The 12,585-nt window shown below is 40.0% G+C and overlaps 1 protein-coding gene across 2 annotated transcripts in view; it reads left to right on the forward strand.

Annotated features, from left to right (window-relative positions):
- Positions 1-12,585, forward strand: part of fbxo25 (F-box protein 25) — a 50,869-nt gene that overhangs the window by 8,015 nt on the left and 30,269 nt on the right. The window contains exon 1 of one of the 2 annotated variants that reach the window (XM_052053381.1): positions 4,553-4,649. The exons of the other annotated variant lie outside the window; for it this stretch is intronic. The gene's annotated coding sequence lies outside the window, so the exon portion shown is untranslated. Of the gene's footprint in view, positions 1-4,552; positions 4,650-12,585 lie in introns of those variants that run through there. 2 annotated transcript variants of the gene reach the window in all.

Below are 12,585 nucleotides of genomic sequence, written 5' to 3' on the forward strand. Positions count from 1 at the left end.
ATTTGGAGGTGCTTTGGGATATCAGTGACTCGAGGTTTTTGTTATTTATTTTTTGGGGGGTGAAATTCAAGGTATGAGTGCTCTATGGTGGCAATGACTCAACTTAATTCTCAAGCAGCACTTCGGCAGATCGGGAACAATTCATCAAAAAAGAGGTTTTCAGCTGTTTCTTGTCACTCTGTCAAGCTAAATTGTTTAAAACAACGTAGCCTAGCATTTACATCCGTTTCTTAATTACTAATGCTAAGCAGCAGAAAAGTGCTGAGGTGCTTTAAACCTTGAAGCAATGGATTGAACATAAATGGTGCAGCAACACATAGTCATATGTACTTTATCCTCTGCATAGAATGATTTACAGTGCTTCACTGATAGGATGAGTTTCAATGTGATTGGTTAATCCCGAATTTAGTCACATCTCCAACTGTAAGGTGTGCAATCATATTGTCGAAGTTGTTTGCTTTTACTGCCCATCGCGAATCAATTTAGTCTCAAAAAAGGGGAGGGATTCTTCACTGTCATTTATTAGTTAAAGCAGGACAGTTGAATGTAGCAACGAAAAAAGTACTTCACATTTAAATTATCATCCCAGACATGAAATAGATGAAATCATAAAAATGACAAAATACGATTGGAAAAAAATGTGTGATAGGCCATAAAAAACATCATGATTTGGAAGCGCTGCTGATCACGCTGGGCTTCATTACGCAATCGCTGCACATGAGAGAGAGATTAAATTTTGTATTCCCATCATCATCATCATCATTATCACCATCATCATCAGAATAGCCAGCAGTTTTGACTAATGATGTGTTTTTTTTTTCCACGCCGATCCAAGACCATCAGGCGAGTTGGGGTGAGGCGATCACATTCTGTTCCATGTTCGGGTCAAGTCGGTAAAATTGGTTGACAATGTGATAAATTGAGTAAAAGTGATTGTTTGCTTTAAACAAGCATGGGTTGAAAGGTTTGAAAGCGAGGGTTGAAATGCGCACCCGCTTCTTTCATAGTGCTGTCACCGTAAATCCTTTTGAGCAACTGAAAAAGGGAGGCAGGGTGGTGGATTTCACTTCCTCTCCACAAGATGTTATTCATGGGCACTGTCACCCAAAAACATGATTTTATTTACTTCTTGTTGTTATAAATTTGGAATATATTTTTTATTTTATTTTATTTTTTAAATAACAGTTTCCCTCCGGACTCCCCGGGCCCACGTGGGTTTTCTCCGGGTACTACCGTTTCCTCCCACATTCCAAAACATGCATGACAGGCTGATTGAACACTCTAAATTGTCCCAAGGTTTGAGTGTGAGCGTAGATGGTTGTTTGTCTTTGTGTGCTCTACGATTGGCTGGCAACCAGTTCAGGGTGTCCCCCACCTCCTGCCCGAAGTCGGCAGGGATAGGCTCCAGGACCCCTAGCGACCCTTGTGAGGATAAGTGGAAAATGGATGGATGGATGAAGTTTCCTTGTGGATGTATTTTAATTAGAATCAGTAGGTTACTTGAAGAAAACATGAATATGTAGTGTCTGTATGTGTTGCTACGTTCTCCGGCCATAAGATTAGATACACCTGCTACGTAGGCATGTAGGGTGAATGGTGATGAAATAGGTCAACTGTCAATCAAATATTATGTCTCGGATAAGTGGATGCCACTTTCACGGCGTACTGATGCCTGCACATAACTAAACTGCATGTTAGGACTGGTGAAATGTATCCACTTAAATCCACCGCATCGTTATGGGGCTTTAACACGCCGCAAAAGTGAGGCACTTGAAATCTAAATGTGTAAATGCATACAGATGCTCCATTTTATTTTGGGAGTGAAACTAATCGAATAAAATCTATAATATAATAGAATCTATTAATCAATTCAGATTTATAATCACACTTAATTTTTGTCAAATAAAAATTAATTGTGTTCCAATACAACTGTGTCCAAATAACATGGGGGAAAAAAATTCTCATGAAATTCATAGAACTGGGTTTTTTTTCTCCTTCCGCATAATTATAATGATAATTGATGGCTCAATTTAAATGGGATCAGGAAACTGGGAAAACGGAAAATTGACTGAAGCGCATGACTGTTCTTTCGAGGGGCTTTTTCAGTCCATTTGAGACTCCAAGGCAAACCCAGTAATGGGGCATTTCACATCTGTGATATGCACGTTTATTTTGATGGTTGGTTCAGCCTTGAGATGGCTGTTTCTTGTGTTACCCCCACCAAAAAAATGAAAGCAATAACATTAAATGTTATAGTGACACGCTATTACAAATAGGTCAAGCAGCAGCCGGAGCTAACGTCAACTTGTTCACAGTGCTAATGCTAGCTTAACATTGCAAGATAGTCATATTTGAGAATTGTGCTCATACAGGTTAGTAAGAAGCGTGACTCTTTTGGTCAGAGACTGTGGGGCGGGGGCAGAATTAGTGAAGTAGGGCGATATCCAAATCTTGCGCATTCAAAACTGCAAACAATTTTGTGTTGGCTCCCCAATTGACGCTAATACAAGCAGATAACACTGTCCTTTTTTTTCCCACCATGCACATGTATACGTTCGTGGCGTTCCACAGGGCTTGACCGACTTGAGGGGCTTCAGGCTGCCATTGCATCTTTAGAATGTCTCATTGTCAGCCCCTAGTGTGCATGCATCATGATGAAAATGGTGTGGTTTTTCACAGACAATAACAAATAGGCTCGAATCGGCAAAAATGACGTTAACTCCGTATGGACTTAATCGCTGGACTCCTCATTTGCTCTCAGCCAGCTAGAGAGATGTGATCTGGACTGCTGCTGGTCAGATCTTTGGCATGTCCGTTTCCAACAAGACCGTGGAGGAAACATCCACATTCCGCGAAACAACAACAACACTGGTCTGCGGTGAAATATTTGACAGCTCTTGTTGCATAACGTTGTTTGGTGTATGATGAAGGACACTTTTACACATTAATGGTGTGTTGACAGACAACTAACAGTTGAGTAGTTGTCTGTTGTTGGAGTTATCTGAGAATGTTCTGATCAAAAACAGACAAATTCGCCCTGATGGGATAATGCTTCGCCATCCCTACCTTAGAAATACAAAATGTAGACATTACAGTCTGGGGTTTACAGCTAGTGCCAATTATTGTTGTTGGTGAGCTGAAGGCTATGCTAGCTGACTTGGGCAAGCGGGTAGGATATTCCCTGGGCTCCCTTTTATCACATAGGATGGTGTTAGTTAAAACAGCATTGGAGTCCATTTCATGACACGAAACACCACAACTAGATGCCTTTGGGCAAATGGTTCTATCTCAGGACCATGTCCCGGTCGGTTGATGTAGAATCCTCCACACCGAGACCTGTGGGGAAGTGGTCCATCTCAAATCTCATCCAAATCAATCAATTCAGTGGAGTCCAAAGAGCAACAGCGTCACTTGAGTTATCAACACCTCACCCACTTTTTCAACAAGAGAGGAGGGAAGAGATGCAGCAGTAAAATAGGCCAAAAATCAAGATGTCAGGGTTTCAGGCAGGGCAAGAGGCAATTTGCATACTCTGTGTGGTTTAACTAATGGCGAGAGTGTAAAAATAAATCTTCTGAACAAGCTGTTCTATTGTTTTTATTAATAGGCCTATAAAAATGATTTCTGTAATTACGACATGATGGTGGTATTAAAAATATGTGACACCCAGTTTGTTGTATGAACATGAAATATTTCTTGTTGCAAGGTTTATTCATTGGGAAGATTTTTTTGAAAATCCACTGCTATGCTCACGTTTCTCCACCACAAGTATGAAAGAAAACAACCTAGCAATGTCATTTAGATTTACCACAAAGCCCCACTTATTGAAACATTGAAGCCACATCAAGACATTGGTATCATTGGAGTCCCATTTTCTGTAATTTTAGCAGCTCTCCAACACACACGCACTTCCGCATTACAATACTATTAAGCGACTCGTGTGTGTGTGTGTGTGTGTGAAACCGATGACTCCGCATTAGTCAGGATCCCTAGAAAATGGTCCTGTCCGTCTTGCTGAAGTCTTGCTGAAATTTCAACATTCTTACATTCTTGTCATACACGTGTAAAGAGACGTCATGTTTCAAGCATTCCTCGAGTTTTTTTTTTATCGCTTTACCTGATAACATACTGTATCTGTGGTTGTCCCCCCCACTTCATGAAAAGACAGAATGCTAATATCTATCTATCTAGCGAGCTAGCTAGAGAGATTGCTAGCTGTTTTAGCTACTGTATCGATATATCTAGCAAACTAGCTACTATTTTAGCTTTGTTTTATGAGGCTTTCTCCTTTGTGTCTCTTTTTGTTTGCGCAGATGGCTAGCTGTAGTTTGTGGAGCTATCTAGTTATCTATATAATGAGCTACCATTTTAGCTCAGTTTTTACACATTCAACAACTGATAGCGAGTTGGAAGAATGGCACACCAGAAGGAGCCACAATATATCAGTTATAATTACATTCATTCTCTTCAATTTTGTTTTTGCTCAATAATTTTATGAAATACATGATTGTAGAGTGTGATTTTCCTTCTTAAAATATCACCTGATTTAAAAAATATATTTTTTGCAGGGAGAATGGATGACATTTCAATTCATTTAATTGGGGAAAGAACGTGTGTAGTGGCAAAACGAAGTAGAGGCCTATCTCAAGGCAACGCTGTCATCTCTTTGTAATTGTGAGATGTCAACATTTGCTTGGTGATCCATTTCATATTTGAGCGGGGAAAATGTGCTAATGAAAAACTCAAACAAAAATCAGCATGGGAGGCAAATACTGGCTCTTTATATTCCATCAATGCATTCATCCAAAATGAGATTAGATTATCTCAACTCTGCTGTAATTCCTGTGGGTGAGTCACCCTGACACTGTGATCAATGTGTGAATAATGCTCATATGATGACGACCAATCAGCAAGACGCATGGTTCAAACATCCTCAACTGGCCAAATCTTCTCCTGAACAACCGCAAAGGGTCCTCAAACAACATATTCCTCGCGGGTCCCTGAAGTGGTCACCTCAGATATTTAACCTTTGCACAAAACATTTCTCAGTACACCGGTTAATATTTTCTGGAACCTTTCCCCTGTCAAGCTCACTTGTGCTTGCCATTTGAAAAGGTTGAGGTAAGGGTTTGCCCAATTTTTCAAAAAGTATGAAAATGACCATATTTGGACAGGTTTCCACCCAACAGTGACGATATTCAATCATAATCAAATGCAGGGGAATTTATGTAAATAAACCATAATATAGTCTCCATTTTTTTTTCGAGATTTCCTGCAGAAGGGAAACTTTTCCTCCACCCTGATGAGCTCCCACCACGTTTGGCCGCTGTTCCGTCAAAGCGCACGTTTTCCAAAGCATTCGCCTTCCTATTTGGTTGCTGACTTGGCTTTTACTATGGTAAAGATGCCAAGAAGCTTTTCAGAACCTCTAATGTCATTCCCCGAAGGAGACATTTGTAGCGGTTCTACATGAGAGTTGTTTAAGAAAAGAGAGAGAGAGAGGAAGAGAGAGAGAGAGAGCATTATAAACCATAGTCCCATGGGAGAATCCCAGCTACGCATTTCAATACATTGCTTCACGTGTTTTGCAAGGATGCTCATTATGCAAACTTTTAACAGATGAAAGTAATGAAACACTGACTTTTTCTGTAAAATCCTACAACATTTTCCCATGCGCAAATCGTGTATACCCTAGTAGTTTTTTTAACCCTTTCATGCACACCGTAACCTGATGACAATATCAGATGTCCGCCGTAGTAACCGCTGTCCCTGAAAGGGTTCATTTGGTAACAATCTAATTACGATATGCTACTTTTGGTCTCAAATGCTACTCAATTGTGAACAATTTTCCTGGCTGTGTCCTTTTAAAATATGTAAATATTCTTTATCTACAACGTTATTATTATTTTTTGGGGGGAGGGGCATAAAACCTTCCTAAATTCATTGTGCCAGCATAATTAGCCGACAACGCTTACTTCGTGTTTTAAGTGTGCGTGGACTGGGTGGTTGGCGATACTTCCGAGGAAAGGATTCAATGGGAAGCAGCGTTCCTGAGAAAAGCTCAACCGCTGCCATGAACGGGCACTCAGCTGCTTGTCCGCTCACTCGGGCTACATCAGCTGAGCTCTCTGGAAGCACCGCAACACTGACATCATCGACGTGCCGTAACCTCAACTTCTTCTCTTCCGTGTGCTTTCTCGGCCATATATTTATTTTATTATTTATACAGCATATTGAGCCTGGTCGACTGATTAGCACGTTGGCCTCACAGTGCAGAGGTGCAGGGTTCGATTCCAGCTCCGGCCTTTCTATGTGGAGTTTGCATGTTCTCCTCATGCCTGCTTTGGTTTTCTCCGGGTGCATTTTGCATGAAATCTCCATGCTGCGTTATCACATGTCATCTTTTTTTCAAAAAAATGTTTCCTTGATGTCAAAACGGTCCAATTTCAGTGACTGTTTAATTCCGCCCTCTCAGAAAAACGCACCAACTTTGGACTTCTTAATCTCAATATTCCATCAATTGTTCATGTGATGTCGGTGGGCAGTGGGTGCCACTGCTAATACATGGTTTAAATTTCAACACAAACAATATCGGTGTGTGACTTTCTTGTTTGACTTTTAAGCTGTGTTCCATATTTGGGACGGATTAATTGACGGGTGAGCCAGAATGAAATTTGTCATTCTGGACAAAAAGCGTTGTTTGGTAAACAAGTGCAATTTCTAACCTCTTCCCGAGATTACCATTCCGCTCCTTGTGTTTCTGTGTGTGGGTGTGTGTTGGGGGTCCGATTTCCTGTCATGCCGATTACCTGAGCCGACATATTGAACGGGATAGTCCCAAATTGACAATAATAATAATAACTATATAATAATAAATACTTTTTTTCGCGAGCATAGACATCACTGGTGGCTCTTTTTCTGGTTATTTTCTCCATTTGTGGGAATTCTGACACCTGAATTTTCTTGATATTCTCTTTGAGATTGTTTAAAAAAAAGAAGACTTTTCACACTGCACTTAGCACTGTGCTGTGATACTTTGTCACTTTTTAGCCATTTTTGACCTCAGCTATCATTATTCATTCATATTATTCACTCCCATAATAAAAGAGGACCAGAAATTTGGGGCACCATATTATATAGAGGGCGGCCCGGTAGTCCAGTGGTTAGCACGTCGGCTTCACAGTGCAGAGGTACCGGGTTCGATTCCAGCTCCGGCCTCCCTGTGTGGAGTTTGCATGTTCTCCCCGGGCCTGCGTGGGTTTTCTCCGGGTGCTCCGGTTTCCTCCCACATTCCAAAAACATGCGTGGCAGGCTGATTGAACACTCTAAATTGTCCCTAGGTGTGAGTGTGAGTGCGAATGGTTGTTCGTTTCTGTGTGCCCTGCGATTGGCTGGCGACCGATTCAGGGTGTCCCCCGCCTACTGCCCGAAGACAGCTGGGATAGGCTCCAGCACCACCCGCGACCCTAGTGAGGATCAAGCGGCTCGGAAGATGAATGAATGAATGAATATTATATAGAAGTACAGAGTCAAAAAAATAATAATAAACCTTTAATGGGGGATTTGAAGGTGTGCATATTCTTGTGGGGGTGTTTTATATTCTGGGAAATGACGGTACTGTACTTGTGTGTCGCGAATCACTTTGTCATCAATACACACAAGTCTGTGTTCATATGTTTTTTTTTTTTTACAAATAGCCTTTCAACGATGGGAGTGTAGACACACGCACATTCTCTGTGGTCCTCTCCACAAGAGGCATGCACATTAAACAGAGTCATGGCCTCCAAATGAGCTTATAAATTCTGTTGCTTGATATCAAAGCACATCCCAGGACAGACAAGTCTTTTACTCACATGCGCGCGTGCTGATTAAACCGCATAAGGGAGTTAAGTTGGAATGCTAAAGAGCAAAATGGATCTCTCGGCCTTTTGTTTTTTCCCACAGGAAGTGCTGTGCCCTAAAAAGCTGAACATTTGCTCAAAGCCTAAACCATCAGCACATGTTGGAGCACAGCTATTTGGCCGCGATGCTAGATGCCTACGTCACGCACGTTTAACATCTGCACTTACTTGTTAGCCTAAATTGAATCCTGAAAACAGTCATAATGTCTGGTTGTGAATGTGTAAACAGCATAAGATTCTTGGCAAAGTGATCTTCAATGGTGGTTAGCACATCTTTCCGGCAGTTCTGGTTCGGGGCCGGTCACACCAACTGCTCCGTTCCAAAAAACATCAAATTTTGGGTTCATTTAGGTTCTCATGAATATTGCGGAAGTTTATTGAACATAATTGAACATAAAACATATACAGTAATAATTTGACAGAAAATAAGGTAGATAAAAAAGTAAAAAGAAAGAAATCAGTCTTCATTCAACACAGTTATTATGTTCAAGGGAGTAGGATGAAGTAAAAAACTTATCTAGTCCTACCCCGTTATGTGTTTATATCTACTAAATCATTTTTATATCAATCAGAAAAGAAAAAGTAAGAAGAAGTCTGCATTAAGGCTCATACTTTACCCTTAACCGTGATATTATTACAACTTTTGGTTTGTATTGGGATTATATACATCCTCACCCTGGCACTCTTGTGTCAATTTTCTCTTGTATTCATAATGGATATTGCAATACCTTTCTCTATTTATCAACTTAGTTCTGATTTATCATTATATTTAATGTTTAGAATTTATCATTTTAACTCTGATTGATGTAGGTTGTTTGTACTATTTTTTGGAATTTGTTTTTGAACTCAGCAAGCGATTTACTCATTTTTAGGTCCGTTTCGAGATTATTCCACAGATTAACACCTTTGCTAGATACACTTCTTTGCTTGATGTTTGTTCTCGTTTTGAGTTTTTTGAATAAGTTGGTACCTCTTAATTCATAGTTGCTTACTCGAATGTCGAAAAACTTCTGAATGTTTTGGCAGAGCAGGTTATTGTGTGCTTTGTACATTAATTGGGCGATTTTAAAGTCAACCAGGTCGTAAAACATCATCGTATTTAATTTGATAAATAGTGGATTTGTGGGTTCCGTATATTTTGATCTACTTAATAATTCGAATTGCCTTTTTTTGTAGTTTGAGAATAGGGAGTGTGTTTGTTTTGCAGGCATTTCCCCATATTTCCACACAGTAGGTCATATATGGTAATAATAATGAAGTGTATAATGTGTACAAAGATCTCTTATTCAGCACTTCCTTGGTTTTGTAGAGGATCCCTACGGTCTTGGCTATTTTTCTTTTTACGTTATCGATATGTGGTTTCCAACATAGTTTTGAGTCTATTACTAATCCGAGAAACTTGGTTTCATACGCTCTTTCTATTTCAATTGAGTTTACCATAATTTTAGCTTGGTGTTTGATTGGTCTTGTGCCAAAAACAATTAACTTCGATTTTTTCAGATTAAGTGACAATTTATTTCTGTTGAACCAGTTTTTTAATTTGTTTAATTCGTTTTCTACGGTTGTCAGGAGCTGTTTCAGATTTATTCCAGAACAGTAGAAAGTTGTATCATCAGCAAATAGGAAATAGTTTTGAGACCTTGCAGATATCATTTATATATAAGATGAATAGTTTTGGACCAAGCACTGACCCCTGAGGAACTCCGTGAGTGATTTTCAGTTGATTAGTTTTTTTATCGTTGAGTTGCACGTACTGTTTTCTGTTTTCTAAATAACTTTTTATCCATTATCCATTTATAAGCTACACCTCTAATGCCATATCTTTCTAGTTTTTTTTCAATAATATACTGTGATCTATTGTGTGAAAAGCTTTTTTTAGATCTAGGAAAACCCCAACAGTAAATTCTTTGTTGTCTATATTAGTGGCTATTGCTTCCACAAACTCCATAACTGCCATTGAGGTGGTCCGTTTTTCCCTGAAGCCATATTGATTCTCACTTAACAGCGCTTACTTTTGTATAAAGCTATCAAGTCTGTGAGAAAATAGTTTTTCTAATATTTTTGAAAATTGTGGTAGTAATGATATTGGTCTAGAATTTGTAAACAGATGTCTTTCTCCACTTTTATAGATTGGAATAACTTTAGCAATTTTCATTTTTGATGGAAAGATACCAGCTTTGAATGACAGGTTGCATATGTGCGTGAAAGGTCGCACTACATATTCTATAATCTGCTTGATTATTGTCATATCAATATTAAAGCAATCAGTTGACTTTTTATTTTTAAAAGTTTTTATAATATTTGATACTTATTCTTGTTTTACAGCAGTAAGGAACATCGTGGAGGAGTTTTTTTCTACGTATCTATCTATTTCAAACAAGTTTGTTGAATCAGGAATTTGTTTTGCTAGGTTACTGCAGATGTTGACAAAATACTCATTAAATTCAGTTGCTATTTCTGCAGTTTTTTCCAAAATAGTATTTTTGCCTTTGATAAAATACTCTGGATAATCCATTTTTTTAGGACTATTTCTGATTACTTGGTTAAGTATTTTCCATATTTCTTGTGTTACCTTTATTCTGCTCTAATAGTGCATGATAATGATCTCTTTTACTGGTTCTTATAATATTTACTAGTTTATTTTTATAGGTCTTATATTTTTTTTCTGCTTCTTCAGTTCTGAATTTTAAAAACAATTTATCTAAATTGTTTTTCTTTTTACATGCATTTTCTATGCCTTTCGTTATCCATGGCTTACTTGGGTCTTTATACTTTTTGGAGACTTTAGTTAATGGAAAATGTTTATCATATAAGGAGATTATTCATTCATTCATTCATCTTCCGAGCCGCTTGATCCTCACTAGGGTCGCGGGGGGTGCTGGAGCCTATCCCAGCTGTCTTCGGGCAGTAGGCGGGGGACACCCTGAATCGGTTGCCAGCCAATCGCAGGGCACACAGAAACGAACAACCATTCGCACTCACACTCACACCTAGGGACAATTTAGAGTGATCAATCAGCCTGCTATGCATGTTTTTGGAATGTGGGAGGAAACCGGAGCACCCGGAGAAAACCCACGCAGGCCCGGGGAGAAAATGCAAACTCCACACAGGAAGGCCGGAGCTGGAATCGAACCCGGTACCTCTGCACTGTGAAGCCGACGTGCTAACCACTGGACTACCGGGCCGCCTATAAGGAGATTATGGTAGACTGAAATACTTCAAACGCTGTATTTGGGTCTTCGTTTGAGGAGACCTCGGTCCGGTTTTGTTTTTCTAGGTCTTGCTTAAAGGCATCGATGGAACGTACTGGGTGTTAATAGTTTGTTTGTCTACCAGCTCAGTGTGACAATACCAAATATGCGTGTGAGGTGCAGGTATTATTTTTGTCCACTTGGGGTCACCGTAGTATCTGTGATTTTTGAATGTATGTGAGTTTTAAAAGGCGGGGCCTAGCAGTGGTGTGCTATATTAAATTAGCTTTCGAGTGTGAATAAAATTATCCCAAATTTTGGACATCCTCCATCTTTTTACATCCAACCATTTTCTGATCCGCTTCATCCTCACAAAGGTCGCGGGGGCGTTGGAGCCTTACCCAGCCGTCTTCGGGTAGTAGGCGGGGGACACCCTGAACCGGTTGCCTGCCAACGAACACCCATCCGCGCTCACACTCAAACCGAGGGACAATTTTGAGTGTTTGCGTGTTTTTGGAATGTGGGAGGAAGCCGGAGCACCCGGAGAAAACCCACGCAGGTATGGCGAGAACATGCAAACTCCACACAGGAAGGCCGGAGCCGGGATCCAACCCACGACCTCTCCACCGTGAGGTCGATGCGCTAACCCCTGCACCACCGGGTCCCCTCCTCATCCCCACCGCAATATTATATTTGATACATTTTATAATCCTTATTGCAGCGAGCCTGTGAAAAATGAGCGAGGTACAGAAATGAAGTTAAAATTGACTATGTCCTCCAATTTCAGCCTTGCGAAAGTACATTTTCTGACATTTCTGTGTCCATATCAAACTCATCAGCCTGCCCGTGTGACTAATCAACATTATAAGGACGCGAAAGCACTTTGTTTATTTGAAATCTCTCATCTAAATTGGACCTTCTTTCCGATGTAGTTTTAAAGTCAACCTCCCTGACTGAGCTTAATAGCACATAATAGCAACAGTGTGGTAGATGAAGACAAGCTTATTATGCGTGTCCGTCTCCTTCCCATTTGTCGGCTCAGTGTCCTGGAGGCAGACACATTTTTCACGAGCGTTTCCTGCCATCAACCAGATAAGATGAGTCATGGCACGCCAAGACGCACCCTTTGTCTTTTGCTTGTTGTTGTTTTTTTTTTTAATCCAAAAAAAAAAAAGACGTGCCCTGTTATAAGGGTCATTGGCAGCAGCCATAAGAAAAAACAGGGATGTTCCTTTGAAAGACATTTTGTCAGATGAGAGGAGATAAAATTTGAGATGTATGAGGTGAAGGTAGAGCAACTCAACTCCCCCACGTCTAACCAGATGGCAGATCTTTGACATCGTGAGGGTTTTCTATTTTAAAAAAAAAATCCTCCTTCAGACGTGCACATCGTCCTTAAAAAAGATGTGTACACTATCAGTTTACAACAGAAACTCTCAAGTTTGTAATCCTTCACGGAGCGTATTTTGTGCCACTTTTCATTTATTTACGGG

Source organism: Hippocampus zosterae, chromosome 19 (assembly GCF_025434085.1).
Source record: "Hippocampus zosterae strain Florida chromosome 19, ASM2543408v3, whole genome shotgun sequence".
Classification (NCBI taxonomy): Eukaryota; Metazoa; Chordata; class Actinopteri; order Syngnathiformes; family Syngnathidae; genus Hippocampus; species Hippocampus zosterae.